Consider the following 16,409-nt stretch of genomic DNA (forward strand, 5'->3'; position numbering starts at 1 on the left):
AAAAATCTACACATCACTTGTGTTAAAATTTCCGAAACTTGTGTTGAAATTTATGAAACTTGTGTTGAAATTTAAGAAACATGTGTGGTTTCATACAAACTTGTGTATGACCACCAACATACTTGTGTTGTATTTTCCCAATTTTTATCCAGTATAGCAACCTTTCCCATGCAGTGCTGCCCCTTTTGTCCTGTTTAAACTAAAAAGTTTGATAAATGACATATCAATAAATTTGTTTGTTAAATCATAATTTATTCATTAAATGTTAGAAAAAAGTATATAATATTAATAAAAAAATGTTATTCCAGTACTAATAAAATTGTGTTATATAATGACAAAATCACAAAATAAAAAAATAGTTATTTAAATGTACAAAAAGAAAATAATATATAGATATGTACACAAAATCCCTACCCCATACTCCCCAAAATATATAATTTAAATATATTTAAATATATTAACTACCAAACCAAGCAATGGTGAGATAAATCATGCACTAAATTGAAATACTTTCAAATACTGAAAAGCGCTATATAAACAAATGGAATAGAATTGAAAACTAAATGAAATGAGGTTTAACGTCCTACTGTTCTGCTCCGAATAGAAGAGACATTTACAAAATATTTAAAAGGTTTAAAGTCATATTACAAGTGATTTATGAGGCATCTAGAAATAACTAGCGTATGCAGAACAACTAACAAAAGAAAATGCACTATTAAAACAAATTATATAAAATGAATCTTTTGTACATAAAAGGGGTGCCCATTGATTTATAAAAACACCATGATTACAGGTTATTAACAAAGGTTATAAAGATCAGAGAGAAAGTCATCTTAATGTAGGTCAATGGTTTTTCCTAATTCTGTGAAAATTTGATCCACATTTGGTTTCTAGATAATGTCTTTTTAAAACTTTATGATTTCCGACCAAATTCTAAGTGATTTATAGGTTACTTTACACACATTTCTGGGGAGAATTAAAATCTAATTGTGTTTGAAAAGCATATTTAACATTAAAAACAAAAAATAAAATATTTAAATTCTATTCTAGAATTATAAAATAATTTGATGGTTTAATATTCAAAAGGTATGGTTGGGTTCTCTCGTTGTTATCATACATCAAATATTCTTCCAGTCTGAAAAATAAATTAGGCAATAAGAATACTTTGTATGATTCACAAAGTTTAAATCCACAAATAAACAATTTATTTGGCACATCAAGTCTCTATTTTGTTTCAACTTTGCAGACCCAAGCAGATTACTATGATAAAATGGGTCAGAAGTCAGAAATATGTCAACTATTCACCTGCATCACATTGTGTCTCCAAGTCCAGACCCCCTACTACATCAAGGCAGCACCTTTTTACTTGGCAATATCTAATAATTTTTAAACCATCCATTTTCTATTTCCATCAACAACAATTTGAATATTACCTTTTAAAATCTATTGAAATCTACTTGAAAAGTAAAATTATTGTCCATCATTTTTATACTGCTATTTACTGTAAAAATACACAGTAACGTCCTAAATATTTTTGTTTTCTTACAAATGGTGGCAATGGTGGCTAAGTGGGTAAGACGTTGGCTCGCTAGCCTGGAGGTCGCTTGTTCGATCCCTGCATTGCCCAGAAAATTCATCCCGATTTTACGACATGGTTTCCCCTTGTCAGTGGTGCAGGACAGCTGTCTAGTCATTCGGATGCGGACTAAAAACCGAGGTCCTATGTATACATAATCGGCGTGCATATAAAAGATCCCTTGGTAGTTGGAATTCGATATAAGAGTGACCATAGAGCCGCTGCCCGGGCAAAATCCCCCCCCCCCCCAACACTGTATGGCAGAACAGTAGGAGTTAAAATCCATTTCATTTCCAGTTTGTTTTCTTACAAGCAAAGCAGGGGATTTATTTTTTGAAACAGGTTTCGAAGTGTTTTGGTTCTGTTATGCAAGATCTTTTTGGACGTTCCAAAGTAAATGTAAGGTGCTAAGACCACCTAAAGATAAGTTTTAAATGTTCCTCTTATTAATTAGAACAGTTTTCGCTTTAGTTTTTATATTTTACGCTGACATTTTATTACTTTAAATCCTCCTTTTGACCTCCGGAGTCACAAAGAACAAAGGCGAATTTAGCAAGTTTACATTTCTATTGAAAACTCAATTACTTTCGATCATTTTCAGCATGTTTTCATGATACAAGAATGGCCGCGCATGACCCCATTTGACCTCGAATATCTCGAAAACGCCACAACGGCGGACTGATTACCAGTCGGCATCGTATTTTTCGCAAAATTTTACTATAGAAATGTTGGGTCTGTTTTTGTGCCCATTTGATGGACACCCTCATCCCCCGGCACTGAGCCTCCTGTCTAATACGATGATATTGTGATTAAATTTCATTGATGCAAAGCATTAAGTGATATCACATATTATGCCTATATCATTATCTAGCGCGTTCAGTGCCCAACCCATCCCACCTTCTGACGATAAAGGATAAAGCACATGACCGTGACACTTTTCTCATAAAAAGTGTTGGGTTTTTTTGGTTTTTTTTTAAAAATCCCCTAAAAGTAGAACATGATTCCCAAGTGTGTAGAACCAGTTCCTGATTAAAAAAAATATATGTATGGTACTTACATAGACCTTACCTGATTATCAAGCTATGTGAGAAAAGTTTCCACAATAAGAAGCCATTTCCAACTGTCTTGATCTTCCCAGGTGGGTAACTGAAAACAACATTCTATGTATTAGTTGACTTTAATTGACCAGAACGTTTTGACTTAGTTAAAAAAAAATGAAAGTATTAATTTATTTACATTGTATGTTTGATGTTTTGGTTTACTTTGTCACAGATGAGAGAGTCGTATGTATATGTATCTAGATATAATAACATTCTGTCTGTACACATACATGAACGTCTACAGTTTTACTATACTAAACTGAATTTTAATTTAGATTCCAAAATAATGAAATTGAGTTTTATGCCACATCAGCTCCAATCGGGCTATTGCGCCAAACATATTATGGTATGATTCCAAAATACCATAACAACAATCTTTTCTATTAGATTTGAAAACTTACCCTCCAAAAACACCTATCAGAAATTATAGTTGCTGTAATCATCATTTTTTCAGTCCTTTCTTCTTCCACTTTTTTTTTAACTTTTAACTGCTTTGATATGATCTTTTCTTGGATGATTTGTATGGCATCTAATATTGAAACTGAAACAACAAATACATGACAGGTAATTGATATTTAAAGATACCTTACCATATACAAACTGTGTGATATGAAATGAAACTAATGTATCTACCAAACGTTTGTTACAAATTCTCTGTAAACATTTTAAGCCCAAGGAACTACCCAAGCCATAAAAAACCTATTTTAATAATGCCTGTTCGCCATGTGACTGGACTGGAATGTCGCAGTAATTAGAAGAGAGCCACTGTGGCTTAATGAGTAAGGCGCTGGCTTCCAGTATTGGCCGAGAAAGCTCATCCGGGTTTTCAGGCGTGGTTTCCCCTTTCAGAGGTGCAGAACGGAGGGCTTGACAAGGACACCTGTCTAGTCATTCGGATGTTATGAAAAACTGAGGTCCCTTGTACACATTGGCTTGCATATAAATGATCCCTTGGTAATTGGAATTCGATATAACAGGCCTACAGCCAAAAGTGGGATGGCCTAGTGGTCTAGAGTGTCACGCTTCGACCTCTAGTTGGCCGGTCACCTCTGGCTTGCGGCTGTGGTTTCGATCCCAGGTGTGAGCGTATGTGGCTTGGAGATAGGGGCGCCTTCTCAACCTCGTGGGTTTACTCCGGGTACTCCGGTTTCCTCCCACAGCAAAGACCCCTGCGCGTGCGCTAAGATCATTAAAATGAACTTGTCTGCGATATCACCTTCGGTGGAAGCGGACGTTAAACGCTAAGAACAACAACAGTGAAGTTCCGCTACATGGTCCTCCCAAAAAAGCAAACTATACATTTTTGGAAAGCCTATAACACCAGGAACACAAATCCAGAGAGTTCCAAGCAAAAAATTTGCATTAACTCGATTTAGGGCCAGATGAAAATTGTGATAATTGTCAAGTAAATGCTATATTTATACTAACAATTGTGAAGTTGACATAAAATTAAATATTGGTGAAAACACCCGATGCCTTCATCCTATGCAAAGAATATGCTATTGGTTAACTTTTGATTTAAAGAAAAATGCAGAAATCATAAAGGACAGGGGAACATACAGAATTTCGGAAATGCATTTAATGGTAAAGGAGTTATCTCCCTTTATGGAAAATATCAATAATCATTGATAACAGTATTTTGTTTAAAGAATTTATTTGATAAACTGAATAGGATTTAACTACAGACTAGAGCCTATATAAGTTTAACTTTTTTTTTTCAGATAGGATTTGAGGCTAAAAGTCTAACAAATATTTAACCTGAAATATAGCATCTACATATATTTAGTTTTCTTACTAAAATAGATATGGCCAAAATTAAATAAAATAAAACCAAGTACGAACAATCCAAACTACTGTAAAAGGAGTCACAATATTGTAATTGAAGAGAAAAAATACATAAATGGAGTTTAATGTCTTACTCTTCTGCACCAACCCATATAATGAAGATGAGCATACGTTATACGTGATGCTTGGGGAGGGGGGCATTGTACGTGTACAGCTAGTAGGTAAATGTCATCATCAATGTGCAAGGGAGCCGCGGTGACTCAGTAAAGGGTTGGCTCACTTATCGGACTGCCAAGGGTTTGATCCTAGTCTGGCTTAGTTCCCCCATTGTCCGTGGCTCACTAATCAGGAGATCCGGGGCTTGATCCCCGTGTTGACCTAGATAGTTCCCCAAACTTTCCAGCTTTGTACAGTTAGGCATTAAACTCCATTTGATTTTTTTTCTCTACATTACAATTGCCACTCCCATACAGTATTATTTAGCATTTGCCATATATCTATTTTAGTGAGAAAATTACATATAGATTCTTTGTTTCAATTCAAACATTTAGCCCCAACTCTTATCTGAATTAAAAGTTTACAGATATTTTAGTAGAAATACTGTTTTGGGAGAACTTATATGCCCCCCCCCCCACACCTCCAGATTCCTTGAACCGTCCATTTTTCGGGCAATTTATTTCAGTTTTTCGGCACAAGCATCAGAGAATGGAGAATGCGATCATATCTCATGGAAATATAGTTGTATAATTGTCTAATTAAATCAAAAATAAACTACCATCACAGCTTTGTGGAAAATTCATTTTAGTTAATGATTGATTCACTCAAAAAATTTGGGTGACAAAGAAATTTTTCGGGCAAATAGGCTCACTTTTTTTCTTATATCTATATTTGTTAGCCAATTACACACTTATAGATACGGTTTCAGTTTAAATATGTTTGTAATTCAGCCTTAAATATCTGAACTAGAGGTTTACAGCTACCTGTAGTAAAAATAATGTAGGGCCTAATTGAAAGGGTATGTAGGTGTAGGTTTAAATTTTAGTGGAAAAAATCACATGGTTTCAATGCGATTTACAAAACTACGGAAAAAGTCCGGTCCCCATTACTTCATAGACATATTGCTCAACAAATGTCAACATATTTCTTTGCTCATCAGACTAGACCCATAATTTCTGAGTAAACACCCGCTCACCAACCCTTGCAGTCCCCTAGGACCCCATTAACGATATAAATATTGGGCTTGTGTGCTCACACATGGTCTTGTGGGTCATAGAGCATCAGTAGTCAACACCAACCTGAAATACGGTTATTAATTGCAGACATTTGGAAGAAAGGGAGATAACTCTCTATTACCGTTAATGGATTTCCAAAATTCTGTATGTTGACTTGTCCATTATGTTTTCGGGATTTTGGTTTAAATCAAAATTTAACCAATAGCATATTCTTTGCTAAGGATGGAGGCATTGAGTGTTTTTGCCAATATTTAATTTTATGTCAACTTCACAATTGTTAGTATAAATAAAGCATTTACTTGAAAATTATCACAATCTTCATCTGGCCCTAAATCGAGTTAGAGCAAACATTTTGCTTGGAACTCTCTGGATTTGTGTTCCTAGTGTTATAAGCTTTCCAAAAATGTATAGTTTGTTTATTTGGGCGGACCATGTAGCGGAATTGTGTTTCTAAGCAAGCTAAAAATTTCGGCTGCAGGCCTATAAGAGATGGAGCGGAACAATAGTACGTTAAACCCCATTTCATTTCAGCAACCAGAAATAAGATCCATTATAGCTTAGTACCTTAAGTACATTGTCAGATCATGTTTTGCTTACTTCTTTTTCCGCAAAGTATGTTATTCAAATTTTCACTGTTCTCACATTTCGACCTTTACATTTCTGTTCTGTACCTGCCATACTTTTATCCGATAGAGGGGGTAGGTGCGGGCTAGTGGTTGAACACATGCACGTGAAACCACAAGGTCTGTCATTGAGTCAGGGTTATCATGGTTTCGATTCCCGGCTTGAACGTGACTATGTGTAGGGTCGTCTGTTTAACCTCGTGAGTTTTCACAGGGTCCCCCGGTTTCCTCCCTTTTCTAAATACACCTTACGAGCATGCGAATCATTCAAATAAAATTGAACCATATGTTAGTTCTGAAATGACATATTTTATGCCATTTTATCAATTCTTAAAATCACTGTTGTGGATCAACATTAGCAAACATGTTTTAAGAGTACATTTGGAATGTATTTAACCAGTTGTCTCAACATTTTCAGTAAATAATTTATGTGGTTTAGTCAGGTAGTATGTTATAACTTCATGTTCATTTTAGTAAGAAATGAAAATAATCAAGGTCAACGTACTGTAGACTCAGCGATTTAAATCTCTTTTTAATCATACTCAGGTAGAATGTAAGTTTTATTCCAATTAACATGTTTCGCCATCGATTTAAAACAAAGTTTTGATAGGTAATTTAGTTTAGAATATGTTTGAATGTATTATCATCAAACCACAAAGTTCGTACTTGGGTAGGCCACAAAACAAAATTACCAATATAAAACAACAATAATACACAAATATATCTACAATAAGTACTATTAGCCTAATATAGTATAATAAAGTTGTGGTTGCATGCTTGGCTTGTAAGCAGTCTAACAAGGCCTGAAATAATTTTTTTTGTTACGGTACACATTGCATAATTTGATTGAACAGAGTGTTTTTGGTTGGGGGGGGGGGGGGTATACATGTAACTGCTTATTTTGGTCATTTTAGATTTAATTTCAACCAATCAACTAACACAAAATTGCAAGTAGGTATTATCTGGTCCATTGCAGGGTTTTCTACAAGGGTTTTGTGACATGCATTAACATACCGTATACAACAAAAAAAAAAAAAAATAACAAAAAAAAAAATAATTAATAAAACACTTCCGGTGAATCCGGATTGGCTTAGTTTGTTTTAAAAGGAATGACTTGTTAATGAATTATTAATACATAGAAACAATTTCGATGCTAAAATAAATGTTACAAATACATGGCACAAGTTTTTTTTAAATATTTACAAACCTGCGGTCTTGTATTCTCTGTTTCCATTTTACTTTTCAAAATATCACTGCTCAAAACAATGTCAGGACGCTCTTGATGCTAACTTAATTCATTTTTCATGTAGCCTACTATAGTATCAGGTTATCTGACTGAACATTAATTTGCCACACAGATTAAAATATCCTAAACTTAGAAAACAATATCGTTTTGCTATAAATACACGTTTGCTCTGAATAAAAACAATACTTACTAAATGCATATATATGCTTTTGGGAGACGCGTAACCTTTGCTGAACCCGAATTGTTAAGCTATAGATATTCATTTTGCCTAACTTGTTTAAGGGACCACAAAGTAATTTTGTAATTAATTACATAAATCATGGAAATAATTTTAGAGTTTATTCAAGGAGCAATAATTTGGATTTCCACGGCAATCCATTTCAAACATGGAAATAATTATGTACGTTGCAACATACTGACCCTTTTATATAAAATAATATGCATGTGATTTTAATGACTGGGATTACTGTTTCTCTTCAATAGTGTAATTATGAAACAAATTCACGGGTACTGTAAGACTTTATTTTTGTCTTCGGTTGTTATTATGTCATGAAGACGGGCATACGCCATACACTATGAGAGAAATTTTATCTGGACAGCGGCGTTATGACAAAGGATTAAACATAATATGTAATTAATAATGGAATAATGTTTAGTCTACGGTGATTTATAGGACATGGATGCGGTTTCAAAGCTTCTATTATTTTACATGATTTCTTGTGTTTGTGGCTAACTAATCAGTTGATTAATTAGTACTCACATCCGCATTTTGAAGAATTTAGCAGCATGTAATTTTCGGGGTTCGAATTTATCTTTTTAATTTAATTAGTTGAAACCACGTTCAAATGATTAATAGTCAATTGTTATTTTATTAAATGATAAACAACATAGTTGGTATTTATATATATACAAAACAATGTTTTGTAAAATATATTATTTTGCAATCATTATTTTTTTATGCCGTGTTAACCAAACTATGATCTATATTGGTTCGTAAACCTGTGTACGTCCCAATTCAGAAAAAAATTCTTGATAGTACACATTACTTGTGTTAATTATATGAAAAAAAACCCCACAAGATTTTATTAATCTACATAAATTTGTGTTAATTGAATGCAAAACAACCCAAGTTTGTGTTAATGCAATGCAAAACAACACAAGTTTGTGTATAATAGGTTTAACACAAGAGTTTTTTTCATTGTATGTTACAGCATCATAGGAAACCACCACCGACTGTGTTTTCATGGTAACGGGTTTAGAAAAGAATTAAACCCCACTTCATTAATGAGTAAATTTATTAGCCAGAAATCGCTCAGATTGCGTCTCCGACGGTCTAAACCCCCAGGAATTTCCGGAGCCAAGGCGGCCCCTGTACTCTCATCAAATGTCCTAGGCCGCAATCAAGAATTGCTTCCGTCGGCCCTGCAATTGTGTGCTTCTCCAATACCCTTCCACTACCCCTCCATCCGCCTTGCGGAATTTCGTCGCCTTACTTTGAAACAGCGACATGCATTCAAATGACAGATATATTTCTACAGCTTCATAAATTTTCTTAATAAAACACCGCCAGGCGATATCAAAGATTATTATAATGCATATTGTGCTGAAAGTGACATGCTTACCTAAAACAGCATGAACTGTGTATTTTCGACTAATACCGCCCTTTGACCTGATCTGGGTAGTAATAGCATATACACTATTCCAATGTAATCCACTTATTGTTACATTATTCACATCCTGTAAAATAGTAGACATATGACATGATTACGGCGGGTATTGCTTTCTACTTAAATACACAACCTAGTTGCTCAAATGTTGAAACTCTTTAAACCATATGAACTATTCGGTCATTCAAAGTCTTGTGGTATCCATTGGTGAATGGCCAATTTCTCAATGTTTTTTTGATAATCGGTTTGACAAATATGCCAAAGAATACTACATGTGAATTGCAGTCAAATTTAAGATTTTCTGTCCAAACTGTTTCGATTGTTAAACAAGGAAACGAATTTATCAATCCATGATGACTTTTGTTACAAGAGGATTTCTCGTCTATCGTATTTTGTGATTCGATACACTAACATGTAATAGGAAATGCGCCAGACATTTTGTGCTATCATAGAACAATTATAATATTTATGTGAAATTGTAATTTCCGAGTAAAATTATAATATAGAATATTTCAGTAAACTTGTAATGATTTAATAAAGCAAGTTTTTAACACTCCAATAAAGCAAGTTTTTAGCATTCTAATAAAGCAAATTTTTAGCACCCTCTGTGGATTCTAGCGCCGTTACAAAAGACCATATTGTTATATTATCCTGCGATTCATTTATCTCACCTTTGGTAGAATCACGTCATCATGGTGTGGTGCAATGTATTTACTAAGATGGATCGGTGGTTCTTTTCTCCATATTAGCACGAGATGATCTATAGGATTAGTAGCACTAACATAACTAGGTAAAGCCCATCTTAAAGTTACGTCAGCTAAAACTTGATCGCCAACCTTATATGTAGGTCCTATTGTACCATTTAGATTGCGGAGTCTGTCTGGGGCTGAAACAAAGGATACAATAGTCACCACTTTAATATAAACAAAAGATCTACGTCAGTCCAAGAAAACATTTCCTCTGGTAAGACAATCTGGGCGACAGTAGCCATCACTAGGTACCCATCAGCAGGACTAAGGCTAGTGATTGCTTCCGCTGATCTGATGAATGTAGTGACCTTATTTACATGATTTCTATCTTTCTCAATTTCCCATCATTTTGCATCGAAGAAAAGTGTTTGAATTCCCAATTTCTGCATAATTTTGAAGTGACCGGGAAGTAAAGAGACAGGACTTGGGGTGATCGTCTACTGAAATGACGTCACTGCCTATATGTTTCGTTGACCAGGTCTAACAAAAAGCCGAAACGGTCAAGACCCCCCATTCAATATTTGTATCAGATGATTGTGACATATTGTTATACAGATTAAGGTCATCGAGATGTATAAAAAATCTCAACGGCCCAGTAATGCCATGGATCTGATACTGAAGTCAATGGGAGAGAGAGAATTAATGTGGGATGCGACATTCCAAGATAACTAACGGTTACTTTTTGTAAACAGAGTCACATGGGCATGCGATAATAGCTATTCTTCGTATTTTGTAATTATGTGACTATAAGGGTGAATCACTAAGAAAGTTATTCGATTGATTGCTAATATAACACGTCCTTATCGCTTTGATTTGCTCATCATTAGATGACAGCTACGCGTTCCTGATAACATACACTTTCGGTGTGTTCATTAGTTAATAAAAGACGAGTCGATTTGGGTTGAAGATGGTTGATACTAGATAATAAATAAAATATCATCCACAATCAACTGGACTCTCTTTTAAGCAGTTCGTGACATTCTAGGGCACTTTTAATACACGCATACGGTTTAAGGACACCGCCCCCTTACCAACTCCACTTCTTCCTGCTACGCAAAATAGAAGTGAAAGAAAGATACGAAAACTCCGTCTTAAGAGCTTTCTATCTGTGTGGCCGGATTATTTTTTAATGCGCTCTTCGGATTATACTATTTCAGAAATCAACTTTTTGTACGTTTTATAAAATGTGTCATGGTTTTCATGTCTGATTGGTGGAAAAATGCTTTTGGCAAAACAGATGTTTATAAAACTACACTTAAAATACGTAGGTTCACAAACTTAATCAGGTTGGTGTCATTTTGTGGTATAATACTGTTTGGAACTTTCTGTTATCATAAAAAGTATCAGAGTTTCTTAAATAGACAAGTCACCATACCCTGCCTTCTCATAGGCTAATATAAAGACGTAAATAGAAGAAACCCCAGATACTGATTAGTAGACAGCCCCTCCGAACAATTTAGATTTATCTTCAAAATGCATGGTAGTCGGATTATATTATTCAACGGTATACTCGATGAATGTTTAACATAAATCGACTTAAATGAATATGTTCGTCTGAACTCGCCTACACAAAGTAAACTTATGATAAATCTCTAAGTACAACAATTGATGTGACGAATGTAGTATGCCGGTAACAGACTGCTGGTCTAAAAAAAAGGTTTTGAATCGACCACAAATTCCGGAAATCGAAGGTTTGTCAATTGATATTCCAGAACTTTACCTCTCAAATTGGAAGTCGCTGAGACTGTGTGTGTGTGTGTTTCAGCCAAAGATAGGTGTCATACGAAATGCTAGACTATTTAATATTAATGGTCATCTAGTTGACACGAACACCTTACGTCGTGAGCCTTATTTCGTCAGATGGGAGATATGGAGTGTAGAATATATCAATGTAATCGTTTAAATCGTGCAGATAAATTGACGCAACTGCTTAATAATGGCTATTAAGCTATAATTTCCTGGAGAAAAATGGTTATAGTCGTGAACACATTTATGTTACACCACGGAAGTTCAATCACTTATCGATAGTTATTCTTGGTATATTGCCCATTTCGCTGTAGTCCACTTATACATAAATATGATGATAAATCTATGAACGATTGTATCCATTCGGTCCTTAGCTTCAGACAGAAATTTTGATGTATTTATTAGATTTCGTAGATCCCTATAGCAATTTACAGCAGGTGTTCTTGCAAGTACAGATATGTCCATATAATATATCACAGAATTTATAGAACGAATTTAGATGAAAACACAGTTGTTAAGATATTCGAATACCAACATCGACCTCTTTTCTCTCACAAAGTTTGTTTCCAAAATTAGTCCATAACCTAATTTTTATAAAATAACACCCGTGTAGACAGAATTTCCTTTATTGAATTCCAAATCAGGACAAGTCTTTATCTAATTTACACACATTTCGTGGTATCAATTCATGGTCATTCTCTAGTCCTAGAAGAGCGGAGGTTAACATCCACGAAAGCGAATAGTCAATAGTGAAGATGTACCAGTTGATTTGTGAGGAAATTCGTCAAAACGCTAATTCATCATCTGTTACTTTTAAAGCTAAGCGTTATAATTTAGGTATACCTTAACCACGTTACTCGAAATTGGTTCACTTAGTTCGAATTACACCGTGGTTAGTACAGATTTGTTTAAAAATCTTCATGAACCGGCTAGTAACAGTCGTAATGGTAGTATCCTGAACATAGATGAGCTTAGAGAATCGGAAAATGTTTGGTACAGATATACCAAGTATGTATCTGCCCCGGATGAGATCAAGTGTATAGAAAAAAGGAACACAGTTGATAGTAGTTATCTATTTATGGTCAATGAACACGAGATTTTTAAGCTTAACAGTTATTTATCTCGCGAACTAGGAAGGTATGTACATGGAACTTCGAATACAATCACCCGTGAATAAATAGAAACCCAGTAGAGACACTCGTAATTACTGATGGCCCCGTAGCCTACAATGCGTTTCGATGTACCATTAAGAGATTTTGAAATAGTTGCGGTGTGGGGGGCTGGATCGTATCTAAAATACGATTGGTAGTCTAAAATGAGCTAAAAATGCGTCAGGTATATGTCATAACTTCCTCTTTGCGATACGTATACTAGGCTGGCGCAACTGAAAGTTTACAATGGCGAAATTAAAGTTATTTTAAAGTTTACAATGGCGAAATTAAAATCGTTATGATTATTTCAAAGTTGAACACTAATTTGAACGCCCAGTAGGACGCAGGGTCGCTATTATCGATGAAACGAAATGGGTTTAATTTCTAACTGGCCATTGTGGTTGTCATTTTGCCCTGGGAACGGAGCTACCATAGACTCTTATTTTGATTTCCAATCTGGGCATCTTTAACCGCGGTCAATGGTATACTCGGGAACGCGGTTTTCAGTTTCAACCGAAATATTACACGCCTTTCCTTGCCTACCTTCACGCCTGTCATGAACACTGATATCGGAATAATTGGTTTAAACATCAGCCAACACCATGATGTAGCCCGCTACGTCTGGTTAGTGAGTCAGTCTCATAGTCATCGAACCCCCGTGACTCTATGGTGAGCCTATTTCGGGACCAGTATGGATAATATATACCTTCACCATTGTTTTATTCTTGAAGTCTGCGGCACCTCTTTTGCTTGATTTTGCTTGATCACTTTTTCCGACGTGAAGAGTTTACATGTACCGAAAAACTGCTTTGGGGGAGAGATTTCTAAATTAATGGAGCGTGACTTCAGACAATTTACGGTATCTGTATCCGAGTCGATTTCCTGTCGCCTGTCAATCCTTATCTGAATATACTAGTTGCCAGAGGTGATATTTAATGTCTTGAATCAAGGCTTCTTTAATTACTAACATACCATAAGGGAGACATCTTCAAGCTTAATTAGAAAATAAATAGGACTTCCCAAAGAAATGAAATTAATGGTATTTAACCTGTCTGCACAAAGCGGGCCTCCCAAAAGAGATATATGTACGTGTTCAGACTTCATATAATGACTTAAAAACTATACTCATGGGTCAGTTTACAATTTTAAATGACACATCATCGATTTGAATCGGAAATAAAATTTAAAAATTTTCTGTTATTTAATTTTTTGCGTGGGTGTCAATCTGCCTCCGTTCAAAATTTTACAACCGTAGATAAAACCAACTCTTTCTTAAAAGAAGTATACCAGATTCAGCAGCAAATAATCCGACTTGTGTAAAATTATGATTATTGCTGATACGGGATCTTTAAAGAGGGTTAATAAATCCAGATCACATTGTTCAGACAGTCTATATATATAGTTATGATTAGTTGAAATTAGATACCATAGATCTGATATTTTAGACCGACTTATATGCTGAAGTGAACTGACACAGATCTAAGAGATTAAATAGCCTAATCTATTAATGTGCCATTGGTGGTACATTAGCTGAACTTGGGTCATCTTATTTTGTGAAAATGAACTTACCACAGATCTGATAGTTGTGATTGGTTGAATTGAGACAATCTAATGTACTGAAAGTGATATTGACTGCTTTACTACTGCGTACAAAATCTTTATCATACGTATAAACTTCAACAGTATAGTTAGTATTAAACGCCAAATCTTCTAATTCAATTTCATACTTTGACCATTCCTAAATAAGAATTTAAAAGGTGAAAGGTTACAGAGCACGATATGTTATCAATATGACAGGTGGTGGGACTTTCGTTTAATAAAGGAGTATACACAAATTATGTATGGGTATTACATTCTGCCACAGCCTGAACCAGTAAAATCTTAAAAAACGTAATACCAGCGGTTGTTTCAAAATGTGTATGTTACCTTATAGTGTGCTATGAAGGAAATTCTACCCGGACAACGACACCACGGCCTTATATATGGCGGTATATTAGATTCAAAATTCTAATGTAATATTGTCTAATTTCTATTCATGTAATTTTTAACTTCTATTCGTGTAATTTCTAACCTTTATTCATGTAATTTTTAAATTAAGACAATGAATAATCCATTTTCTTTATTTGTTCAGTGTAAATTTTAATTCTATTTCATCTTATTTCTATTAGTTAGACGCTATACACGTTTAGCATGAACATCGCAAAAATTAGAATTTTTACTCTTCTGCCTAGCAACCATCATTATGAAGTACTTTGGTGTCGCCAACATGTGCTCATTTGGTGATTGAGCACCTGGTCGGGACCATTATGTCTGGTTGAATGGTTGGACGGATTGCTGAAATTGAGAGAGAGAGAGAGAGAGAGAGAGAGGGAGAGGGAGAGGGAGAGAGAGTTTAACGTCCACTCGACACAAACTAGGTCATTTCGGGACTAAAACATGTTTCAGTTTTATTTCGGGGGTTGGATGACCGAATGGTTAACACGTGCGCGCTGTATCATAAGGTCTGTCATTGAGTCAACTGCTGTGGTTTCGATTCCCCGGTTGTACGTGACAAGGGTCGCCTGTCCAACCTCGTTGGGTTTTCTCCGGTTTCCTCCCACTGCTAAAGACCCCAACGCACAAGCGAAGACAAGTGAAGGATTTGGAGAATTTTATTTTATTTTATTTTTTTTACAGTTAAGCCAATATATTATATTACTGCTCTAACAAAAAAACACTTTATAATGATTTAGTGTTTCTTGAAATGGTTTAAAGATATGAATTTGGAAACCCCATATTGTGGGGATGAAACGGTCTTTAAGGGGGGCGGGATAATCTGTTCATGTGGATAGCGATGAAGTTTCTATTTCTGAAGCCTTCATTATACCGACCCGACTTACTTTATGGTAGTTTTTTTTTCCAACAGTATATTATTCAAGTTGCTTAAAGCGATATGGAATTTCATAGATAGTGGTGTTCTTCACGAAATTAAACCAAAATGAAATGGGGTTTTTCATCCTACTTTTCTACACCAACTGGGCTAATGAAGACTGACTTACGCCATACACTGTGCAATGGGGGAAATTTAGCCCGGATAGCGGCGCTACGGTCTACTTTTATCACGAATAAGAGATCTGCCAAGGGTTTTCATACGATCCGAACGACTAGACACTGTCCCTGACTACAATAACGGCAACCTCCCCAAATAATAACGTCAGAAATGTTAAGCTTAGTTTTGCCAGTGTGTATACTAGCTGACGATGTTATATAACCCATAGAAATATATTTCTACGATATAACCGATATATTCCGGCGTGGTTCTCCCTCCCTTGTCATTGATACAGGACTGGGGTCTGGCACGGACAATAACTAGTCCTTCCGATGGTATAAAGAGACATTTTTTTAGAGCAATTGGGCTTGTCTACGATATCACCCTTCGTGGAAGTGGGCGTTAAACGCCAGGACCGACCGACCGAGCAATTGGCTCAATTGTAAAAAAAAATCGAATAAAAATCTCCAAATCTTGCACTTGTATTAATAAAAATGAACAAATGC

Source organism: Patella vulgata, chromosome 3, assembly GCF_932274485.2.
Source record: "Patella vulgata chromosome 3, xgPatVulg1.2, whole genome shotgun sequence".
Lineage (NCBI taxonomy): Eukaryota > Metazoa > Mollusca > Gastropoda > Patellidae > Patella > Patella vulgata.